Source organism: Anopheles coluzzii, chromosome 2 (genome assembly GCF_943734685.1).
Source record: "Anopheles coluzzii chromosome 2, AcolN3, whole genome shotgun sequence".
In the NCBI taxonomy this organism is placed as follows: Eukaryota; Metazoa; Arthropoda; class Insecta; order Diptera; family Culicidae; genus Anopheles; species Anopheles coluzzii.
The window spans coordinates 36,235,723-36,261,666 of NC_064670.1; the positions used below are offsets into that span (position 1 = coordinate 36,235,723).

General features: G+C 42.7%; 1 protein-coding gene across 4 annotated transcripts in view; it reads right to left on the minus strand.

The window, feature by feature from the left end:
* The window catches only part of LOC120951089 (KH domain-containing, RNA-binding, signal transduction-associated protein 1-like), a 44,064-nt gene extending 34,805 nt beyond the window's left edge, over positions 1-9,259 (minus strand). For 3 of the 4 annotated variants that reach the window (XM_049605553.1, XM_040369612.2, XM_049605552.1), the window contains exon 1: positions 9,091-9,259. The gene's annotated coding sequence lies outside the window, so the exon portion shown is untranslated. The remainder of the gene's footprint in view (positions 1-9,090) is intronic. The other variant, XM_049605554.1, reaches the window with a different exon arrangement.
* Between the last annotated feature and the right edge of the window lie 16,685 nt (positions 9,260-25,944).

The window sequence follows — 25,944 nt, forward strand, 5'->3', positions numbered from 1 at the left end:
ATACATTTAATACACGATTTAAACCGAATTGTGTTGTCTGCTATTTAACAACATGCCCGTTTAGGGTTTTAAGTTTCATATGTACCGAACCCCTCATACGCTGGGCTTGCTATTCTGGGTTAACCAAACAGTCACAGGAAGCAAAGGCCTTTAGTAGCTAATGGTTTATGATAGGTGTAGGCCAATTATAGTTCTTGCTCCAGAGTAACTGCATTGAAATAAATGTATCACCAACATATGATAATTTTGCACAACCGGTTTTTTTTCAACTTTTCCTCTACGAACATAAGTCAAATTATCTAGACAGAAGAAATATATCTGAGACTAGCTCATTTTATGCCCAATATCAATCTTTTTATAAAGATTATAAATCATTATTATAAATGATTAATCATCCTGCATCACAGACATTCAACGATCGCAAACAGTTTGATATGATTCGGCATTGCTTTTCAAAAGCTTTGGTAGAAGGAAAAATCTAAAACCCTATCTAAAAAATATATCAAAAAATGAATATGAAAGTGGAATGTTGACAAACCGAAAACTTAATTTTCCACCAATCATCATCAATAAACGAGCCAGCGAACCGATGCAATTACTCAACCTCATCCCAAGGTAAACTTTGCCTTCGATGTCTGTGTCTAACAAATCTGTTCCATATGATTCCGAGCTCTGCTTTGGGAGTATGTGAGTTTGGTCGTTTTTCCTACCCCTGACGCACCAAATACAATAGTAACCATACGGGAAAGGATGCCAAACGATCGGACGCTAAGCGAGGCCACCGTCGCCAGCCAACTCACAAGCCAAACCAAATCATGTCCAACTCCCCCGGGGGAGTGCTGCTGTGGGGCACGTCTGGCCAGCAGAAAAGCCCCTGAATAGTCCAAGATAATTATTCCAATTGAGAAAATCCGATAATCATTCTAGAACACCCTCCCCTATTTACCCCCACCCTCACCACATTCTTCTCTTCCTCTAGTTCACTTCGGTCAGTTTAGTCAGACATTGCGGGAAGTTTTGGAAAGTCACACATCAACAGTCACAACTGCTTCTGCTTCAAGTGCAGGAAGTGCGATTTGCTCCTTGTCGAACTGTGCCTGTATCCGGCAGGCTCGTTACAACTCATTTCCGGTTGACCACTTGCTCGATGTTGCCACACAGTTGGCTGCTTTTTCCCGCCGGACAACAAATGGTGTGTGCTAAAAGCCAGCGTTTGGGCGGTTCTTTATCTGTATGACACCTATTGGCAATTGGCTAGCGTTGCTAATAATTGCTTCACTAATTTCACAATCGGATCGACGCAGATGCTGATGGCAGCAGATTATTTGACGGTAGTGGAAAAGCATTTCAAATGCTCAATATTGCACCTGCTTAAGGGCTTAAAGATGAAACTGAAATGTTTGGTATGCTGTTTCAGTTTATTGGTTTAACAATATATAGTTTTAAACAGATGTGAGGCGTTATATTACTAATGAATAATGAATCTTTAACGAGTAATGCATCTATTTCACTTTTTTATTTGTTAATAATTAAAAAGAGACATGTCTCCTTAAGAACAACTTTGCGCGTGAAATCAATCAGAAATAAAATATAAAACTAGAGGGAAGCTGGAAGCACAGTGGGCTGCAACGATTATTTTTCACTTGATAGAACACAGCAATTTCATCTTGCCGTAAACTATGCGAATAGAAATAGTCCAACGCTTTCGAGGGCAAGAATAAAAAAAAGCTAGAAAGAAACAAGAATGGCAGTTTTATCATTTTCTCCAAACTGCCATTGGAACCGGCACTTGTTGTTTCAGCTCAACAGTTTGTCAGTATTATGACATCCGACATAAATATTAAATTACTGTGTTTTGTCGCATGCACAGACCCGTCAGCCTAAGAGTGTTAGCTCAATGAATTAATAAACCTTGTGAAACCAAGCCAAACAACTTTCTAACAGCGTTCTTTAACAAGTTTATTGGATTAGGACAAAATCTTATACACTTGTTATACACTGTTTGATACCGAAAAAGCAAGAAACGAACAATCCAGTTTAGAATGATATTCTATTCTGAAACATATTTAACGCTCACGTTTAACGAAAAAACATATTTAACGCTCACAAAACAACCTCTACTGTGGTTCCATTTATAATCATAGTGCTACTCCTTCAAACATCAAAGCATTCGATAAAAATCACAACATCGACTGGGAAACGATGGTTTTATGCACATATGTTACCCCAAACATAACTGTCTGTGTATGGGAAAACGCTTAAATATCATTAAAACCGTAAATGCTCTCATTTTGTACGATAAAGCACGTAGGCTGTTAAGAAAAATACACCTTACACACCTACACATCTACCGAACGGCCGCTTTGGGTGGGAAGGAAAAACATCCTCCACCCTTTCCACCATTTTTTCTTACCTCGTCGTCGTTTTATAATCCTATTTCATCGAATAAAAAAAATCATACCCACAAGTCGACTCAAAAACACCTGCCACCAACCGCAGAAGCAAAGAGGGTAGGAAAGCTGCTTTCAAACCGATTCGCCGTGCGGCCCGACCACGAAAGGGTTGGGCTTTTCGGTAGGTTCTATTGAATTTAAGGATCAAAGTAACTGAGCACAAAACAAGCCCCAAACGAATGCCACAGCAAGCGAATCAATTGATCTTTCCTGTCAACAAGCAAGCTACAAAGAAACACAACTCGTGTTTCTTGTGAAGCGGTAAAATCTACCAAAGATAACCGTACCGCTCTGTAACCGTAAGCAGGGCTGTAAATTTGGCAAAACTTCGTCTTTGATAGCGACACTGGACTGCGAGGGTAGTCCAAACAGTCCAAGTGCTTGGTAAGGGTAGGGTGGGATTTGTAAACCGTTCTACTGGTTAAATGAAGGCTTTGTAGGCTTATTGACCTAAGCGTTTTGCCAAAGGGAAGTGGCATTCCGATCGCCAGCGTAGCCGTTAAAAATGCTGCATATTTTGCAGCCCCTGTCAGCTGCCGTCAATTCATCAGGAATATTAATCAGCTTTGTAATTTGCCTCTAACGTCAACACCTCGCCGACTCGCAGGCTGTCCAGTTGTGAAACGATCAACAAACCACCGGGCGGCTCCATGCTTTGCCAAGCGTCGCGTTTTAAATCGCATGCCGGCTCTCGGGGGTCTCTGCTCTTCGTAGCCGCCACTGTTTGTGATTAATTTGCGCAATATTAATGATAATCGTTGAATAAATTACAAGGAGCGCGCCTACCCGAGGCGCTGTCCGTTGCCGGCTGTTTAGAAATGGCTCGCTGCTGGATGCTTGAGTGCGAGCGGAAGTAGACGCTTACGGGGCTTTCCTTTTACTTAGGTTCTGGTTTTAACGCTCCACACAGGACAGGCTTGTTTGATGCTTCAGGGAGGAAGGAAAACAGAAGATATGCCCGCAATCAACAACAAATAATGCCGGAGATAAGTAAATCGCAGCCTAATGAAATCAGTCCAAAGCAGCTGGTTGCATAGGAAACTTATTAAAAGATACATTTTTTTTTGTCCACATTTTTTTAAGATATTTCAACAATTTGATTACGATTTTTTTATCATTTGGCAGGGAAAGACATAAACGTATGCTGCGTAAAATATGGAGCACTGAGGTATTTAATTAAAACACTGAAAACCAGCCCCAATCAACCGAGATTGTCAGTCGACTTGATATTGGATAAGGCTGTTGATTTTTGTTCGTAGTTCGATGTGATTACACTTTAATATATCATGTGCAACAATGTGTAACCTTTCTTCATACTAAAAGAGCTTGCATGAGCTATTCTCTACCAACGTAAACTTGGTGTGAAAAGTTAGCATTTTAATAAGGTTAATTTTCAGGCGTGATTTTTTAGATTAGTTATGTATAGTTTCCAAATGCCAAAATCCATTTAAAAACATAGTTGAAATGATAAAACCAACCAATGTGTAGTAGTATTTTTAACCAATATGCCTCAAGTAAAATACCCATATCATCAAAATCTCTTGGCATGCCTACATCGCTACGCTGGACCCTGGATGTTGATATAAAACATTTAAAGCTTTTCGCAAAGAAACCAGTCAAACCGACCACCGAACGGCTGCCATTGTTTCCCGCATCCGGGCTCTTGTCTACCGGTGGTTCTATTTATTGTGCGGTTTTGTGCTGGAAGGTGGCCATAAAGAATGAATTAATCTCCTACCGATTTTGCTTCGTTAAGTGCTTTGCCGGAGGGAGCAAAGTGCTTGATGTCCTTGCGGTTCGTTTCACTCTCTACCGGCAGTTCAAGTGGCAGATCTTACGCTTGTGACGCTTCATTCAAGTGGAATAATGATTTTGCTGCCTTCGTTCCTTTCTACGGCGTCGGTCGCACCGATCGCCTGCCCTGGTTCACGGCCTTCAACGTTCATGAATCCATCAAACCTGACCTCATTTTTACGGGACGAGGTACAAGGGAAGCAAACCATGTAGGGCCTGTAGGAGAGGTAATTTTATCTCCTCACTTAACTTGGCCAAGGTACAGAAATTATCCCATCTAATCTGAACTCAACAAAAGCATTCGCAATGCATCATTCGTTCGAGCTTCGCCAAACAGCTACATTTGCTCGGTGAAGAGTGGACCGTTCTCATCCTTTGTTAAATTGGCAAAATCACACGCTGCTACCTCGAAACCTTTCCGGAAACTATTTGCGCTAGATTAATTCCTACCCAAGCGGCCGTATCGTACCTTTTCGAACACATTGCACGGGATGGTCGTAAACCAAATGGCTAATTAAGTACAGCGTTACTACACTACAATGAACGCTCGTGCTACTTAGAGGTGGACATGTTTCTTAATACTGCCCAATTAGATAATCCTTGCATGAGAAAGCTCAGCCTGCACGGAATTGGCATTGCCTGTCCTAGTAAAAGTATACAAAGGTAGATAAGTTTTCATATTGTTTTGTTACCCAGGATGCTTGTTTCCTTCAAGACGGCTTTTTTAGGAAAACATGAAAATATAACCTATTTTGAACAAATATTGATGATAAAGTACTACATAGTAACATACAAGCTCTGCTCACACCCACAGGAATCGATGAAAATCAATTAATTCGTAGTTGATTGTGTGCTATCAAGCCTAACGCAAGCAACGGATTTTGTGCAATCTCCGTGGTCTTTCTCCCCCTCTCTCTTTCTCTTCTCTCTCTCTCTCTCTCTCTCTCTGTTTCTCTCTCTCTCTCTTGTTCTCTCTCTTAGCATTGTAAATAGTCAAATCCGTGGTTGAAGTTTATGTAAATGGTGACCTAAAAATTACACAATTTCGATCCCGTTTTTCGGAACACACATTTATCTGCAAAACAAACCTGGGAAAGGTGCACTAAAATGAGGCAGGCAGGAGCTCCCTTATCAAACCAATCTTCCTTCCACTAGCTACTAAAACGTTCGTTTTTGCAGAAGACTAGGATTTGTGGAGGTTGGCGAAACCACACCGCACCACTGCCGGTTAGGCTACAAATTGGAAATTCTCGTTCGGAGTTTGGTAACAGTGGTAAGCTTTGTACCCAGCATCACCCTAAACACTACTAGGTGAGGCCATCAACAAGGGTTATGAGCACTCATTCTGCTGCGTTTCGGTGTTGAACCGCAAACCCCCAACGGTAACGCAATTGAAATGGCAACACGGACACTGGGAGTCTCTCACTTGTTTCCCCCCCCCCCCCCCCCAAACCACAATCAATAGCAATAATAATGATTCAGCCACCCGTGCGTCCTAGCCGGGACCTTTTAATTACATTTTCCTCGAAGGAATTAAGCACGGGGCAAATGTGTTTCTATTGAAATGCGTCGTCATCCTTTTGCAAGGGCACTAATTTTACATTTCAATTTATTTCACCAAGCAAAGCCCTAGAATGACCCTTGCTTCCTCCTCTTGGAGCGATCAATGAGTGATGGAGAGAGGATTCGGTAACCGGAATACATTTTACACTTCATGCGTTTTTTTTTTGGTTGTCGTTGTAGTTGAATTTTCATTGTTCGAGATGGTATTTAATTTGGAAAGCAGATAAAATTGTATGCTGCGGTGAGTGATTCTGCTAAAGTGGGCGTAAAATTGCTTCTATCTTTAGAATGAAGCTTTGTCTACTATTTTCGTACATAGGAAAAGGGTGAATCTAGGGTGAATAAGGTTTTTAACATGTTGAGCCGTTTCTGTTGTTTCGCGGTGTGGTTTGATGAACTATTTCAAATGGTTCACTCGGTTTTCAATTTTACATTTCGTTTCAATTGACTCTGAATGATGTGAGTCACAGCAACTCAAAAAGAATAAAAAATGTGTCACAAAAAATCCTCTTAACCTAACTAAACCAACTAACATTGGAGCGAACACTGCCTATATGCGTAAAAACTGTTTATCTTAAAATATAACCTTTCACAACGTGCTGTTTTCCTGCACGAATAATGCTGAATAATCCCTGAGAAGCTTTTTTATCCATTCAAAAATAGAATTGAAAAAAAAACATGAATACATCTGCAGGAGCATCTTGGTTAAACCATGATTTAGGATAGCTTTCTTGTTCCGAGACAGTTGTCATACTGTTTTGAAATGATATTGCATCTTTCTGTCGTGTTTATGTTATGATATGGTACAACCTCATGTCACAAAAATGTGACAGCTAGCTAAAAAAATGTTTCATTTCTTTGGAAATACGTAATAAGGTTATTTCTAATGTAAATGGTTAAATTCAGTGAAAGTAAATTAACAACACATGAATGGATGCTAAAGAATTTCTTCTATGGTTAAACCCACTCTAATCCCTACATACATAACATAAATAGCAAACACTCTTATTTAAAATTGTAAACACTCACAAACAACATTTTTGCCAAAATTATGTTAACCAATACATTGGACAGCCACTTTAACGCGTGGCAGTTGAATAAAAACCCCTTACATACCTTAAGCCCCATAAGCACCAGCAAACGATTCTTGGTACCGTATGCGAGGATGTCATTCTCCGTGTCCAATTTATTCAACCCTCCTTGCTTGCTTGACGAGGGTGATTGTGTTTTCTTCTTTCCCTTTTTTCCCACAAACCCCCCAAAACTTGTGCCCTGCCGAGACTCGTCCGAAAGCGATGCGGGAAGGCTAATGGTTACCCATTGCCGCCCCGAGGCTGTGAGTAATTTATTTTTTAATGAAAATAAATTAATTCAGCATCGATCAACTTCGTTACAAATTCATCTCATTTTGTAAACATCCGTAGCAGCAGCATGTAGCACGAGAGCCTCTAGGACAGGGCTCGTGTGCAACGGAGAGGGCAAACTGAACAGTCATTTGCACGCGCCGTGTTCGTGATCGAAAAGTGTGGAGGATTGAAAATTTGCGTTAAAAGCAACCTTCGCCGAACATGGCGAACAATTTAATTTCATTTTGTTGTGCCTATGCCAGCCCACACTGTTTGAGGAGATAAGAAGGGGGGCGTGGAGACGAAAGCACTTGGTACTGAAGGTATGGGCGGCAGTGTTTGAATTTGGTTCCGAATTTTGCACACACCCACAGACAGACTGTACATCAAACCGGTGAATGGCTGAATGGAAGAAACCATCAGTTTCACTGCGTTATAACATCATACAATCGTTGGATGGATATTGTTTCAGTAACATTTTCAATATCAAACATCAACAGCTGTTCGGACTAGCGACTGGTTTCAGCACACATCCCTAATAAATCTGGAACAAAAAAGTCAATAAGACGATGTTGTGCAACGTTTTCTTCACTTCTCCAACTTCTACTACTCAGACTTCCACCGTCGCCCACGCCGAATGAAGCGCAAGGCAAACGTTAAAAGAGACTCCAAAATGTTAGGAGCAAAGCGAGAAAGAAAAGTGTGGCTCACGATGGCGCCGTAAATCGATGTAACGGTTGAGTTACTAAATCAATTTAAAACCCTTCAATCGCTTCGGATGATTGAATAAAAATTTTGACTTAATTTTAGTTTTTGGCTTCTGGTTTGCTTGTGGAAATGTTGGAATTTCGATCCGAAACCAACCTACAATCAAAATGTCTTTTGTGAACGTTTAAAATCTTTAGCTTTTTATCCGCAGGAAGAGTGTACAAAATGATGGAATAAAAAAACATTCAAGAAGATAAAGAAAGCAATAAAAAAAGTTAATCCTACCATGGTTATGTTGTCATTCACTTCTAAGCACTGCTGATAGCCGATTTTCCTAACAAACAATCTAGTCAAATCATTGCACAAAGTATATTACATACTTATAGATTAACTAGCACTAACACATTTTGCATTGCCATTTGTTCAACAACAATAAGATGTAGAATAAGATTCACTTTTTGTTTGTATTTGTTTTGGCTTACACTGCATACTATTTGGATGCCAACAGTTAAAAGTGAAGGCCGTTTTTTGCTAACTTTATTCGCAATGTTGTACAACACTCACAGCACCACCGTAACGCACTGTTTCTTTATTGCCATATTTAATGCTTTAATGTGCACACAGGCAACTGCTGAGCAACGGAGCTTTGCACTTTAATAATTATTCACCGCTCACATTCACCGTATACCTTAGCCGGGTTCACAGTTTCGCACTAAAAGCGACCAGGGCAGAAGCAAAACACTGCCGAAACAAATGCCGTTCGCGAAGAAAGAAAACTTTGGTCGGTCACTGAAAGCATAACACTGACAAATACACACGCATACACACGCATACACCCACCCAGCCAGCCACGGAGAGGTGAAAGGACAGACGGTGTGACAGTGCGAGAATTTTCCTTCGCGCACGTGCTTCGCTCACAACAACCGGGCCCCGGGCCAAACGCGAAGCAGCCCGAGCCGTTGCGTCTCGTCACCGCGGTTGCTGTGCGGTTGCCAAGCGTACACACGCACACTTACTACACACACGCGCACTAGATGATGCTGTAGCCGGTTTGCATGCCGACCGGAGTGCTGAGCTGCTCTTGCACCCCTCTTCAACAGCCTGTTGCGACGTTGTTGCGCGGGGTTGATGATTCGCACGGGATCACGGCTTTGGTGTCCGCTATCTTCCACCCGTCCGATGACACAAACGCTTGCTCTGCACTCTGACACAGCGAAGCTACTCACCACACACTGTCCAGCAAACGGGTGAGATGGGGAGAAAAATCCCTTCGCACAAACTAGCAACACCGAACCTCCAGCGAGTGGTTTTCGCAGCAGACGGGAGCGCGCGTCCGAACTGCCGGAAGGATCTCGTTCAACTGAACTGGCTCCGGTCGGTTTCAGGTGTGTGTTGAAAATGGGAGCTCGTTGCGTGTAAGGCTGCAGCATCCGTCGGCTAGGATAGCATAGCTGGCTTCGGCAAAAGCTTCCTCTCGGGTCCGGTCGGGAATCGTTCGTCCGACGTCGAAAGCTTCCACACACGGACGGTTTGTGCTCACAGCCCACTCAACGACCCCGATACAGATGTGCTGTGCTCTGGAGATGGGCTATCGTTTGCTCTCACAGCCGAAAACGATATCGCACCAGCGGATGTTGCTCTTGCCGGTTTTGCTTTCATTATTTACTACGCAAAGCCTTTCAGTTTTCCGGCGTTTTTGCGCACCCACAAATACATCACAGGCATTATTCATTGCATATTCCAAATTACATTCTCAATGTAGCAGCCAATATGATTTTTGATTGTTTTTTTTTTTCAACAACCGAAAGCTTTCTCCCTTTGACATCGGTTTAACAATCGGGCTGTGGAAAGAGACGTAATTGTACAATGCAATTTCCGGATGTTACATAATGCCGGGTTTACGTGCAAAGCTAATTGTCAAAATTGTTAAAATATGGATTGATTCTTTCCATTACCGCGGATGAGCGGAGGTGAGCGAAATGAAACTATAATGACTCATGATTTATTATTGATCTGTGGTGAAGGGAGGGAAATTAATATTGTATCAAGTAAAGCAAATAATTAATTCGCTTAAATCATGTAAGTTTAATGTAATCAATCCTACCTGTGGATTACAATGCATTTTTTTTGTCGATGATACGATAATGCAGAAAAAAATGTTTCACAATATTTAAATTTCATCTCATTTACAATGACTCATTATTACATATAAATTATTCAAAGTCATCTTTGGTGCGTCAATACTTTTTTATTTGATTGAATCGTTTGACTTTTTTGCGATGTTTATATTTCAATTTTATTCGGAAAAAGCTTTCAATGTGTGAATGAGGCACCAAATGGCCACTTCACTCTTTGAGTGATGTAACAAAGTAGCTCGCCGACACACCTATTTGAAAGGCTAAATGCTGTTAATACAAAATCATTTTGTATCATATCTTCCTTCCCGCGCCACGCAAAACAATATGCTCCGGTAGAATCCCAGTCTCTCTTGCGATGAACAACTTCGTAGAACTGACACCAACCACCGGGCTTTTTTCACATCAACATTACCATCATACAAACGTGTTCGTTTCATATCCTCCAGCCTCGCTTGGTTGCTCGGCATCTTTGAGCAAATAAACTTAAAAGCTCCAATTAAAACCTCATTGCTTCTCACCCTCGTACCACTGGTCGTCATGTTGGCATGTTGGCACCTACTCCAACCATTCCCGTACAGCAACAGGAACACAGCAGCAGCATCACCATCACTGAGAAGGATTCCCTCATTGATGATATCAGTTCGTGATCGTAGCACTTCACCATCCATTACGCCCACCGGGCCGACAACTACTTCGATGCAGGAAACAGGAAGCATAAAGCAGCACCCGGGAGTGGTCCGAATACACTCTTGACCAGCGGGCTCTGCCCGTCCAGGCTCTGGATCGTGGCCAACGATATCTTGCCAGCTGGTCTGTACCACTCAAAACGACCCTTTAATTATCGCAAGTGTTCTTTCAACGCCCGGTACACCCGCCGCTTTTGCGCCTCCGCCCATGACCACCACTGGCACGAAGCGGGACTGATTTCGCTGTCATTAAAAGGCAGGATAGCTGCTAGCGATTGAATCCCCATATCTGCGCTACATTTACAAACAGCAAATAAAGCATTTCCTCCTTCACATCGGTGCGCACGTATTGATGTAGTAATTAATGCATGTGCTGCAAGCGCTCGCGACGGGGATGCAAGTGTGACTGTTGATTCAAAGCATCATGAAGGGAACCTCCGATGGCTCGTGGATGAAACACTGTATCAATGCGGGCATGAGAGCGCTCTGAATGGCGTATGAGATGATAATGAATTATGAGTTTTTTTTCTACATCCATTTACGTTATTTCTACCGGAAATGATGATCTTCCGAGCGCAGCTCTAATAATCCCATGCCGGTGCCCGGCGTAGTTTTCCACGGTTTCGCTACTCGATGAAGACACAGTCAAAGTGTGCTAAGTCTGAGATTAAAAGATTAGTTAGAGGCGAAGAAAGGCAAAGTAAGGTGAGATAGAGAATTATAATGAAACTATAGCAAATATGGTTACAATAGGCACTATACAATCTTACAAGCTTTGCGCTATGTTGCAGAAAGCAAGCCGTAATGCAGATATAAAGCAAAGCTTATTCACGAATTCACGAATGCACGAATCGTAGAACATTTTTCTTTTGATTTGCACCGCAAACATAATCCGATTACCCAAAAAAACACAAAAATCTCAGACGATCAAATCATAACTAAGAGCGGCTCTTAGTACTGTGTAACTTCCCTAGAATGAACCGGAATCTGAACCAGCATGTACCATACGTTCAAAAAGCACAAAAGAAAAAGTAATTCATGGCAGCAAAATCAACAAGCTGTATACAACACGAGGTCAAGTTGACGAACAATGTTTAATTGTTTAATTCTTTATTGTATTTAAGTGATTGGCCAAACAAGTTAGTTAAAAATAGAACTTAAATAACTATAACAAACAGCAGGTCAAAGGCAGTGTACAATATCAAGACGGATCAACAGAATCTTGTACGTTGGTGCCAGTTAAATAACATAACAGTAACGTTGATGAAATTTACGGGTCATCCCAGTAATAGGGCCATTCTCGCTGTATGCACGTCTTGTAAGGTCAGTTCTTATTAGTCTGTAGTTACGGAACATTCTAGGAGGGACATTTATGTTGACTCTAGCCAATAGTACTGGCGAATCTATCTAACCGACAGTAAGTTTAGACGTAAACGTACATTGGGCATTATCACGTCTCCTAGCAAGTGTGTCCAGACCAAACAGCAAACAACAAGTATGGTACGATGGACGAGAGGCTGAATTACGCCACGGCGCGTGAAGTGCAAGACAATATGTGTAACTATCTTTTGGACAGCTTTAATCCTATTGAACCAGATACTAGAGAACGTACACTCAACTATAGAGCTAAACTCGAGGATGAAACAAACATAGAACTTATACAGAGTTAACAAGAAACCTATTAGACAAACGGCCACAGGAACGGCAAAACCCCGATAAAAATAGGGAGCATCATTGAAATAAAAGTTGAAGACCCTATGTTGATAAGATCCCTAAGTTTGCTCAAAACGGTTAGCAATGTAACGGTGTGGAGATTGTTTGTTTGACACAAATCAACACTGTTTTGTAAGGAAAATGTCAAACCTAATTAATATAGCCTTTGATAAGTTTATACGTACCTCCGGAAATATTTTCTTGTTATCGTGGCTGCACCTCATGTCCACATTGATATCAATCATTTACTAAAGAAAAGCTGTTTTAGTAATTTCCTACCATTCAAAAAATAAGTTGAATTGAAAATGTTGCAGGATAGTATTGTGTATATACTTTGCCTAACATTTATTACATATCCGTAGCCGGTGCACGATTTGTCCTCTTCGATGTGCATTGAATTTTGCTCTGGTGAACCTTCCCAGCACCATCCCCTTGCCAAAGTCAGGATGTCCCGGTTGTCAGGATGCATAAATACACAACTTTCTGCAGAAAACCAATCACAATTCGATTATAATATGCATTGCATGTGCACCGACTTAGGCACAAATCAACAACGACCGAACCGGTGTCATGTAGGGTCTTGTTCATGCACAGCGACCACCTCACAGCAACACGCGCGTACGGCGCTATTGTTCTCGCAAGTGTCGCAAGTTTCCCTTGACTTCCCTCGCACGCGTCTTGAGTCCGCACACATCCACACTTGCAATCGAAACTTTCTCGCCATATCGTTTCGCAAGTACGATCGTAGGACCTGTACCGTTCTGGGTGGGCTGTACCGTGGCTGCCAGTGGAACAAGGGGCTGCTTGATTAAGTTTCTGCCGTGTCAGTTCGTCGACCGCTAATAGGATTAGAAGGTGTTACCCGCGGCGAGCATAGTTTGTCGTCAGGTGTATCGTACCACTGCGGCATTTGCCGTGTCCTATTGCGTCCTGTTCGAATGCGCGGCACGTTCAACTGTTTCACGACAGCTCCACATGGCTGTAATTACATCGCTCACAGCTCATTTTACTGCCGCTTGTGTAATAATTGCTTAACTCGTCGGTCGATTTGATTACCTAAACAATGACGGCTAAAGCTAAACTTTTGTGTAAAGTAAATTTCTGAAAAAAAAAATAAAGGAAACGGTAAGAACACTTTCTTTGCTTTTGACTAGCGATCGCCTCATTGATCCCCTAGCTCCCGCGGCACAATAGAGCACAATGGTACAATGAAACACCGCATAATGAGCAACCAACAAAAACTCCGTCGCGTTCGGTCGTAAAACCATAACCGGAAGCATTACAAACTCTGCAAACTCAAATTTTCCGTGTAATGGTTTTAGCGAGAGCTTCGAAATTCGCAAGGAGAACCAGTTTTAAAACCGAAGCTCACAGCACCATGGTTTGGTGTAAAAATTCGAAATAAAAGCCCAACAACACCAAGCCAACCGTACGAAACGGGGGAATTTTATTTTTTGCTTCGTATTTTCCTTTCTCATCGAAAAGTTTGCTCCATTTTTGGTTGCAAGTTTCACGTGCGCCCGGTCGAATCCGGTGGTTTGCGGCCCGCTGGTGGGGCTCATTTGGCTTTTTCGCCTACCGAAACTTTTACTCGCCAGAAAAATTGTTCCTCCCCAAAAACACTATGCAACCGAGCCACCCGCTCCAATGAGCCGCACGAGTACGTGTACATCGGTGGTAATGAGTCGTGATAAATGAAACAACCGATCGCCATCGTCAAAAAGCATTTCGTGGTAGACCGGTAGCGCGAACAGTAGGGCGCACAGCAACTTTTCCCATAAATTATCCACCTCAGCGGAGCGTCGGCCCAGTTGCACATTGATTTATGCAGGCGTGTTTATTTGAAAGTGAAATCGAGCGCAAACCATCACACCGGAGTGCTTTGATCGGTACAGATCACAGATCAATTGAATTATTTATGCTACGGTGGGTTTAAAATTGGCCAACTCTTTATTTTATCTTTATTTTGCTCTTGTTTGTGTTTCTATGTGTGTGGGAATGTGTCTTTTTATTGTTACCCTGTTTGGATTTATTTTGTTGCTAATTTGACGAAACTTCCGCCCAAACGGATGCTGTATAGAAAAGGTTAGACCTGTAGTGGAGAATCATTTTGTAGCTCATCGCGTAAAACACCACCCAAAGCGAACGGTTCCTGTTGCAGTTTGGCTTTGGTTCGGGGGCCAATTTTGGCATTGGGCCAGGTGTTCGAGCACTTTTATTTTGTTTCCGTGGGCGCACACCATGAAAGTGTTGTCGTTTATGCGGTGGCTTGTTGAATCTTTGGCAGAATTGAGCTGTGCCGTGCCTTTATGCTGCTGTAATCATAAAGAATCACAATCATAAACGTGTTTCATCGTCAATAAACAACCGAAGCCATCGTAACAAATCGCAAACAGCACACCTGCAATAGGTAATGTTGGAATATGAATCAGGCCGTATTGTTTTTTTTCTTCTCTCTTTGCCAGCTAGAAATAGGACCATCAATTGCCCATTTATTGCCGTGTCGGGACGTCTATCAAGAGAGCACGGTCATAAACACGTTGCATTTTGGCTAATATTGGGAGAAGGAGACAAATAAAATCAGCAATAATATCGCAAATTCTCAACAACTCGTTTAGCACAATAAAATCCGTTCCCGGCTGTGGGCAATACCTTTATTATTTCTATCTGAGCAAAAGGACATCAACACAATACCAAACTTGAATATCCAGTTTGAAATCAAGACTTTTCATTTCTAACATAATCCTGGCCGAACGTTTTCTTTCTCCTCTTATGTGGCGTTTGCGTCATAACGTACAATATTACCCCGTTGCTGAAGAAAGCAGTCCCCTTTCCTTCCCACGAAACATGGCCAAAAACACAACCGTTTGCCTCCTATTTCAATCACTCCCGCGGGTGACATTCTCATGCACTCGCTAGCCATTTTGTCAACATTCTGTCATCATTTACCACCATAAATGGGGCTCCATTTTGATCCCGAAAAACGCTCCCACCCATCGTCATAGTGGGCTGTACCGGTCGCGCTACCCTAACCCTGAAACATTACATCCCGGTTCCCTCGGTTACAGCGCCGAAAACTAAAAACAAACGACGAAACAAAACTAAAGTAACACGCAAACGCTGTTCACGCGGGCGCGCAACAGTCATCCCAAGCTCAGTTGGCCCTTGGGGAAGGCTAAACTGTTTTTCGCTACCCCATTACCGGAATGCTCCGTGCTACGGCCGTGCACTCGTTACGGTGAGTGAAATGAGGTGTGCGAACAGGACGGCAAGCAGCCCGTGCGCGTGTTGGATGCGTTGTCGAAAAAAAAGCTTCACCCACCGATAATGATGATGGTTGGAAACGGTTGGTCCGAGTTTGTCATCGTTCGCACCTTTCCCAGCGGACCAATAGTCTACACCTTTTCGGTGTATCGCTGGAGAAAATCTGCCCTCCACCGACCCATTGTCTCCCCGGATAGGGACAGTCCGTTTTACTTTTTTTTTTTTTTTTTGCAATCTCAACTCCTCACTAATGCGCGTTGTCTGTTTCGGTGTGCCAGTTCGTACGAATGATGCCAGCTCATAATTTTATTGTTCACCAGTGTTTCGACGGAGGCTCGTCCGTCCATCACGATGTTATGGCCGGGTGTTTCGTCCGAACTCCGATTTCAAATGATTCCTTGGAGGCTCCACCGGGGATGGGCAAGAACGGAATGTGGAAGAAACAACAAACGCCGCTTTCCGCTCCAGCTCAACACTAGCGCAAGCACTACGTGACGTGGAAAAGTTATCGTCCCTTTCGCAGATCGAATGAACCGCATCATATCTCGCAAACGGTAAAAGGGCTAGTCCGGCCCGTCCGGACGTGTCATAAACCGAGGACGGTGGGGCTTCGGTGAGCTACCAGCATCAGCCAGGATTAAGCCAGGACCGTATCGTGATTTTCACGACACCGTTAATATCATCCGGCACGGTGGGCCGGACCAAGGGTAAAAATCGCACACAATCTCTCTCGCCCACTTTGTCTTTGTGGGCCTGGAACTGAACTGGACTGGTCGCTTGATACTTCCTTTAATCCTCTATCGCGTTTCACTGTGTTGCGCTTTCGATCTAAACCCCTGACACGGCTCTCGCCGAACCCTTTAGTGACATATTTTTTCGCCCACATTTAGCACGTTCTCTCCTACAGAGTGTGAAGCCCACGATTCGCGCGGCCCGTCTGCATCACTGCTAGCCTACGCCGCAACCAACCGAAAACCTATCCTGACCGTTCCGGAAACGATCTGTTAATTGAATCCAATGTGTGCCTCGAGTGCGGTGAGTGCGGACACGGGCCCACAAAAATATGACCACGGCACACGGCATTGTGCGCGCCGGTGTGAAGCGAAATCATTAGCAGTGCTCCCCTCCTTGTTGGTTTTCGCTGTTTTCGTGCTGGTTTTTTTTTTTTTTGCTTTTCACTGCTTCTCTGTTTCGAGCGATGCTAAATTCTAATGAACACTGTACATGCTTTTGCATTATTGTTTCCCTTTCCGGCTTAACTTCATTGCTCCAGGTGGGCAGTTTGGTTTTACTGTTTTCGGGGTCATTTGTTATGTTGAGAAGGTCGAAGGCGCGGGTTGGAGGTAGCGTTTAGGTGAGTGGTTTTCCCTTTGTGTTGAAATAAAGATTAACTTCGGCAAAATGGGCCACTTGGGAGATTAGGAGTTTTTGGGAAAAAGGGGGTGATTTCCACAAGGGCTGCAGGAGCAATATTACGATCTTTTTGTCAGATAACAGGGTAAGGGGTTTCGCGAGCTCCCAGCTGTCGCTAAATTCGGCGATGGCGGATAGAAATATTTAAAACTCATTTAGTCCGCAGGTACATTTAATGGGTGATTAGGGAAACAAACCAGGGACTCAATTCAAGGGTGGATTGATCCAAAACAGTTCTATTTCGGTGTTGGCAGAATATGAAGTGAGATTATAATTGTTCGTGCATATTAATTACACTCAATTACACACAACATTAATGCATGTTCGTTCTTAGTTACACAATATTTCAATACACGTAAACAAACAAACGATTAAATCACAGGAAAAATCGACATTTTGAAATGAAAGCTGTCAAAAAAAGTATTTTCATAAAAGCTTGTAAAAATTGTAATACTTTTCGTGCTTTTTACACAGATAACCCTACAACTTTTTGCGTGAAAATGAAAAGAAAAATGAATGAAATTGTACATCACAATGATAACATTTCTTAGGAAAGGTATGCCCTTAACTAAAAGCACAGCGAAGCAACGGGGAAAATAAAGCTGCACCAGTACGGTCCTTGTTCAAAATTTTCCCATCGCACGATGGCGACGATGGTGAATGGAAAATATTTGCCTAGCACACGACCACCCGCGAACCACACGTTCCACGGAAATGATCTGCATAGTAAAGAAGAACCGAGTCGAAACAAAACATCCCCCGCAAGCAAGCCGGGATGGAGTGCTCCATCGCCCGATATCAGCTATCAGCCGTGATGGAGTTTCAAGAAGTCAATCAATGAGTTATGGGAAAAGTTTCTGATCAATTAGCGATAAATTTTGCATAAAATTTCCACGAGAAATGTGTCTCAGCGGGAATGGCGAGGGGGGGAGTGTTCACTTTTCGAGCGGGCAATGTGAAACTTTCTATGCCGTGTGCATCCCAATAAAAGAAAAACCTTTACGCACGAAACTCAAAATAGCAGTTGGTGGTTTGTCTCGTTTTTTGTTTTGTTTTGTTTAGTAAATGCATTTTTTAAACTTTCTCAGCAGTGAAAAATTACACACATTATACATAATGGATAGCAAAGCGTTTATTCCGTTCTTTTTGTTAAACGCTCCACATTTTTCACATTTCTCGTACAATGCGCGCGGCTGAGTTATTGCAATGCGCTTCAGTGCCGAAGAAATTAGCTAATTATGTTTTTACTGTTTTGTCTTAAGCGCATCCAAAGACCGAACGATTTCGGTGATACGAAAAAAAAACCGGCCATTTGCCATCACGCCTGGCAACGTGTCATACTCGTCTTCCCATCGCGCGTCTCGGCTGCGTAAATTAGTCTCTTCAACCACGCTGCCCGCCTGCCAGCTGCCAACATCCCGGCAGAGGCTCTTCGGTCGTTGTGCTTCACTTTCGTCTTGTTAGTAGCGAACGCTGCACACAGCTGCCTTTTCGAAGACCGTTTGAGTAGATAATTCCCGACACTGCTCGTGGGAAACGGTGCCTCTCAGCTCACCATTACTTCATTTTCCTTGACATTCTCCTCCACCGTCCGGAGTGCGGTCACTTTCTTTGCACTTTCCGAAAGCGCAACTATCTAATCACAATCACAAAAACAAACCAAGGATGGTTCACAATAAAAAAAACGCACCACAGAGGGAGCGAATGGTACCACTGCCACGGGAGGAGAGGAAGCGCCACTGCAAAAGTTCTTTGTGACCGAGGGCAGCTGTTTTGCCTATCGCACGCTGCCGGCCATTAGTCGACGGTTGGATCATTCCATTTATCATTCCGTTGTTTCATCTGATGCTCCTGCGTACCGGTGGACCGAAACGGTGGATCATAAATATTAATCACGGAAATCTTGCGCCCGAGGCATAGGATAGAAAGAGAGCGTTCTGTCCATATCGATAGTAGTAGTAGTAGCAGTAGTGATGGTGGTTCCTGTAGTCCCGATGGGCTCCCCGTGTCGCACGGAACAAAGTGTTTAAAAGTCAATTTATGCCTCAATAGCTTGTGCCAGCTTTTTCCATCTCGGCTGTAAGATGTGTATATAAAGCTGTCCGAAGGATGAAGTACAGTGAAACTAAGCCCACTATTGCAGCTGCAGCGCATCAGAAAGCCATCACGAAAGAAAGCTCTTAGTAAATCATTAGGAATGGTACTGTAGTAGACTATGTTATTCATGCTGTAATTTTACTGCTCCATATAAAACATACGATGTTTTAACTTTCCCTTCAAAGCACGACAATCCAACCCATTGAACAAGAGACATATTTCAAAATGCTAGGTCTCGAAAGGAATTCTACTGTGACATTTTGGTTTCGCAAACAGCATATGTCTCTCAATCCAACGGTCTCCAGTCCAGGCCTGTGACCAAGCTGTTGACGCCCGTAAACTGGACCAACCGAAAGATCATATAAATTCATGGTTCATAAATTCATGCAAATATTTCGTGCACCTGAGGGAGTCTTTCTCGAGCAACCCTTTCAAGCTACCGCCTTGCTCAACTGACACGCCCGACGTTCGGTTCTTTAAAACTCTTCCGACATCAGCACGACATCGTCCACTAGGTCGGTCGTAACGGGATCGAAGGGCGTGATTATTCGACGAGCGTCTTGGACGAGCGTGTTGAAATGGCTCTATCATTCATAAGCAATCGTTAGTATTAATGAAGTGTAAATTTTAATAAATACCCCAGCAGGCACCACCGCACGCAAATGAACAACTCAAACGGCTCGTAGGGACGGGACCGTTTGTGGCTGGGTACGTTTGTTTCGGTATTGGAATTACGTACCCTAGCTCCGGTAACACATTTGGGAAATCAAAGATAGACCTCGGACTGCCGTTTCAAGCAACTCTGCATATTGCATGCTTTTCATAATGATGATTGATGGTTTGGCCTGAGATAGCGAGCCAGTTCAAAGCGTTGCATTAATAATTCAAACAACCGATGATGAAACGTCTGAACGTTGAAACTAGCCAATTTATGTAAAATAAATAAGTAAATTAGAAAATACCATTCCGTTTTGAACTTTTCATAATTGATAGCTAATCATTATGTGGCCTTTTGATATTGACAGGGTCTTTTCAGCAAGCTGAAAACTAACTGTTTTGAATCGACTGGCTGTCTTTCTATGCCTTTTATTTACACACAGCAGTATAATCAGCTTGGTGCATAGGTCGAATACGCAGATCTAAATCGATCCACGTCATTCGTTATTGGACCTGGTACATCCTCCTCCAAAACAACCAAAGCCGCTCAAGGTCTTTACCACAAATGGGCTTGGGTATCATTGACTAATTGATAACCCCCATAGCAGGATATTCAGTCAGAACGATGGTACAATTCAGATAAATTCAATCGTTAAATATCATCTTCGAATGTTATAATTATAATTCTATGTTTAATTATTGATAATTGAGTTTAAACGCACATGTACCATTAATTATTATATATAAAAAAAACAATACCTATAGTTTGTAAACAACGTTTAATGATTTTAGTAAAAAAATCCCTAAAAATGTTCTCCTTAATACAGCATATGAAATGTAGAATCTAACTAAGTTCATTTTTTTTAAAGAAAGTTGAAAAATAATGTATGCCTCGGGGAATAGAATGAAATGTACAACATTATTCCCCTGTGATGTGTCGATTCTGCAAAACAACAAACGTTCACATCACTAGCACACAACAATGTGGTCACGTTCTTTCGCACACTCAGCCCAAAGCTTGTTTAATACGCTGCCCCCATCCACCGCCATCGTATGCATTAGATAGATTCACTCACCCCACCTGCTTTCACATTACACAACATCCATCCCGAAAAAGTGAAAGTGAAATTTTGACGCATGTTTTCGACAGTCCGCACAGTTTTCACTCACGCCTGCCGCTGGCGTGCGAAAAAGAATCCTTTCAATCCTTGGCGGGCATTTATGACTTTCCCGCTCCCGCTCGTCCACTCGTGCGCTCAAGAATGTAGTGCTCGTGTGCTCCCGTTGACTTCCATCCCTTCCCTTCCACGTACCATGACGCATTGCATTAACATTCCTTAGCCTCATCGCGAACATTCACCATTCGCGTATCATCAACAGGCTTCATCTGTGTGTGGGCAAAAACGATTCTGCCGCCGGGCACAAGTGTCACGCCACAGCACATATACGCGCAACGGCCACAAGCGAAGCGCTGTAGTCCATAAATTTCCACTCACTGTTGCTTTGCTGGTGGCCCCTCTTCCATCAACAACTACAATAACAACAGCAAAAACTGCCAGGGTAGAGTTTTAACCCGTAAGCGAAAGGATGTAGAGCTTTACTGCTAAACATACGAGAGGCGGAGTTCGCACTGACAGACACGTAAAATCATCCCCAACTGATGACCCTTTTGCTCTTCATCATTTCACTGCAGTGTGTGTGTGATGTGGTCCTGGGAATCCTCCACACCGTCTGGGTGGGATGCTCGAAAAGGAATTGTAAATCAGGGACGCAAGCAAAGCGTCCTGACGGATGGAAGGGTAAAAAATGAGCACTGATGCGATGCATGAACATTGATAACGCTTTATGAACTCATCATCATTTTATCGACCCGCTCGTGCCAGCCCTGGTCGCGGGTTGATTGAGTGCTTCTTCTCGTGCGGCAGCTTGCATAGTAGACCAACTTCACCGACTGACAAAGCGTGGCATCAATCGCATTCTTCGCGCAGAAACTATGCGGACACTAAGAGCCGTTCGCGTGCTTCACCCTTCATTGGGAGTTGGTCGTGGCTCGCGTACGGCAAACCAAGAGCGGTTGGTGACAAATATCGGTTGGCGGGCATAACACCAAAGTCGCACAGAGGAAAGACGCGGTGAAGTGAATGATTGTGAAAACGAGCTGCAGCCATGAAGGAGTGGACATTTTTTACTTGCAAAATCCTAATGAAGAATGATGCTGCTGGAATGTGCTGACCGACGGACGTGTCACATGGCTCATTACGTCGAATGACACACACTTGAAGCACACATGTGCACACACCTGCAAAAATATTAAGAGTCATGATTTTGTATTAAAAAACTGGATTTTGTCGAATAAGGAAACAATCTAGTTTGCTTAAGGAAACAATTCTCAGCTTAGTGGTCTCGAAACTAAAAACAATTAACATTGTTTTTTAACCATGAAAGAATAAAAAGAACAGTTGTTGGATTTTGGATTATCAATAATATTTCAATAATCAATATATCAATAGTATATCACAATCCAGCAATTTAGTGAATATATTTCACAACAGTTGTTTATATAATCTGATCATAATATTTTACCTTTGTATATAAGTTATTAATAAAGTTTAGAAAAAAAAACGTTCAGTTTCACGCCTTACAGGGTTTCGAATCATATAATGGACTACTTGATCCACTCGGTGGAATGTTTGAAATGGTAAGGGGATGTTTGCAACGTTGCTATGGAGGTTTACAGGCATATAGGGGAATCTGTCAAACACTTAGGAGAAGTGTGCAAAACAGCTATGGAGTTTTGCATCCAGCTATGGAGCGCTCGGTTGTAGCGCTGTAGAAATTAAACCTAGATTTTTTCAAAAAGCACTGCGTGATGATTTACGAGTTTGGAGTGATTATTCATATGTTTTCTTAATGATTAAAAATATGTTTGTAGGAAATTAATTTTCAGTTGTAATTTAAATTTACTGTACACATTCTTCATATTCATCAAGGATCGATCGATCGACAAACATCCCCCTACCATTTCAAATATTCCACCGAGTGGATCAAGTAGTCCATTATATGATTCGAAACCCTGTACCACATAAAAAATCTTTAATAACACATATTCTGGAAACAGCTTATTTATTAGATTTATGAATTTTTAGATCCTTTGTTTAGTTTTACGCTTTTAAATGAAATCTTTGCTGATATAAGGGGCCTTCACGATTCTAATTAGTTTTTTGAATGGAGTTTGACAGTTGGAGGCTGAAATCTTGTAAACACTCCATACAAAACCACACACAAAACTAGCCTGCAATTTTCAGTCTAGATTATTCTAGCCTCAAAGCTAGAATTAGATTCGAGTACCTGCTCGAAAACACGGTGTTGTTTACATTTATCCCAAGGTGCATTAAAGAGATCAAGTGTTGGAATCTGGAATCAAAGTGTATGTTGTCCAGGTGGTCGCATAGCATTTTTTTATAACCAATTTTCAACACCCTTTTTGACAGAACGAGTGAAAACTTTTGCTCTAACGAGCTTTCTGGAGGCTTGACGAATACTCAAAACACTCTTAACATCTTCATTCAGAAGCAGAAGTGATAAAAATCAGCCTTCTAAATTCATACACCTTGGGATAAGCACACCTGTATATTATACTCACATAGATAGCTGCTCGTAAACTGCTATACAATGCAAACAGCTGACAGGCTGAAATTTCAGCCTACGAACTTCAAACGGAAAGGGCCCCATAAATGGAATCTTGGCAACAAAACATCCATTTTGATGTTCAAGAAAATATTCAAACATTTGAACATTTAAAACTGTATGCTGTTACAAGTTTGGAATAAATAAAAAATGACCTACTCAGGAATAAAAGTAGATACAAAGATACCACACATTGTCAACCCCAAATACATTCATACAATGTAACGAATTGCGTTGATTGTTAGCTGTAACCACATTTCAACCGACCAGAGACAACCTGTTGTGTTTGCAAGTGTGTTCCATCGCTGCCAAACCGGTCGTTTCTTATCGCTTACTGTTTCTTAATAAATCCTTTCCCGTTCTTCCTTCTGCCACGCGTGCACACCACCTTACCAGCAAACGGATTTTTCTTCGCACGATGCAACAATTGTTGCTTCGCATGATACCGTCTATAAAATCACGAACTACCAGCTGCCCACACTCCGCAAACACACGCAGCGCGGCAACACTCGCAATTTAGCGACGAAAGCACTCCGGCAGCTCCGTGTCCAGCTCGGCTACCCTGCCCCCTTTGGGCGGGATTTAGTGCATCGTTGAAATACGCTTCAACGCGCACCCATTTGCTTCGTACTTTCCAATTCCATTAAATTGATGCGATTTAATTCCCCCCAGCTTTCCTGGGAGCCACCGCCAAAAGCGGAGCGAGGAAAAAATAAAGGAAACTTCCCTTCCTTCCCTATTTTCATTTATTCCGTACCGACATTTGTTTGCTTCGGCCATTACTTGCTACCGCGACAAGCACGGGCACAGATAAAGGCAATCTTCCTCGCAACGTACCAAAATCCACGGACACGATCCTAAAAACCGAAGCAAAACATCCAAACCCCGAAAAGCGCCATTGTTCCGTACCGCACCGTACCGTGGCTTGATTTTCCACCGATGGCGTCACTGTTCTGTGCCCCGCCAAGCGATAACGGTTTCTATTTTTATACGGTTTGTTTTTATTATCAGCACGAAAATGGGTTCGCAAAAGAATTGTAGTTGGCAGCGGGAGTTTTTTGTCTGTCTGTATATATGGGTATGTGGTAGATATGCGCGTTCCACGACCGGGAGTATCTGTCGTCCTCGATGTACATTACCCCGTGTATGGTGTGGTAGTTCATTTTGACGGTTCTACATAACAGCAACAAAAAACAAGCCACACCGCAAACATCTTCACGTTTCCGTGCGTTCTGTGTTTCTTTTTTTTCTTCGTATTTTGTTTTGGTGAGTGTATGAAATGAACATAGAGAGTATCCATACATACGTCTACAAACGTAGCAACACACTACATCGGTGTACACTGCAACAAACTCTGTGTGCTCTCCCAGCGGCAGCCTTTCGTTTCCCGTGCAAACTGCACGCCGGATGATAAATGATTTAACGAAAGACTTTCTCCCATCCAGCAACAGCACACACACACACATGAATTCTCGTGGTGGATTCCAAACCGAATGCCCAAACAGAATGTGGCTGTGTTTAGTGTTTTTTTTTGTCCAGGCTCTTCCCAGAAGCAGCAGCATGTTGGTAACCGTAACCGTAAGCAACAGACACCCTTAGAGCACTTATCGCGAACGAATCCCGCCAGAATTGAAGGATATAATTTGTACTACAGCAGATTATCCCTGTCCAACAAGCGTGGGTCCACGGGTAAGGGCGGACGCGGCGTAAGGATCGGGAAATAATGCGGTACAAAACCCGACACCGTAACCAATTCGTTAAGCAATAGAAGCAGAAACCGCAGACGGTAAATTAGCACCACTATCGCTTCGGGTGAACCATTGCATCAAATGGGTTGGTCAGCAGAGCGTACGGTGTCCAAACCATGTGTCCAACATGGTTCCTTATCTAATGAATTACCACCACCATGTCGCCGGGTTACCGGGAGGGAACACAGGGAGCAAAAAAGGAAATACAAACCATACTGTGCTTCCAAACAAATCGTAAAACCCCGGAGCAAGGTGATGTATTGCCATCCGAATGTGGAGTTTGATGCTTAAATTTTCTAAACAAGATCATTAATTTCCTTCCTGAGGGCGAAGTTCCTTAGGAGAACAACAAATGAAGATGTTTGATGAGACAGTAAGCACAGGCTAACCGAATGCAACCGATGCGCTTACTTTCTTTTCCTTACTCAAGGCAAGGGTTTATGTTCTCGTTGCATGTTAAATAAATACCTAAACTTGGCTAAAAGTCTTTATTTTTTACCAATGAAAGCCTTTAGTTTTGGTTATTGCTTAGCTCATTACATCTTAAAATTGCTTCCCTGACAGCATTTTAGCGTGGGGTACCTATGTACAGAAGCCACGGTTTTGTCTCATGGGTACTTCCTTTCGACACCGCTCGCCGGTGACTCCGACGGCACGACGGACACGCTTTATCTATG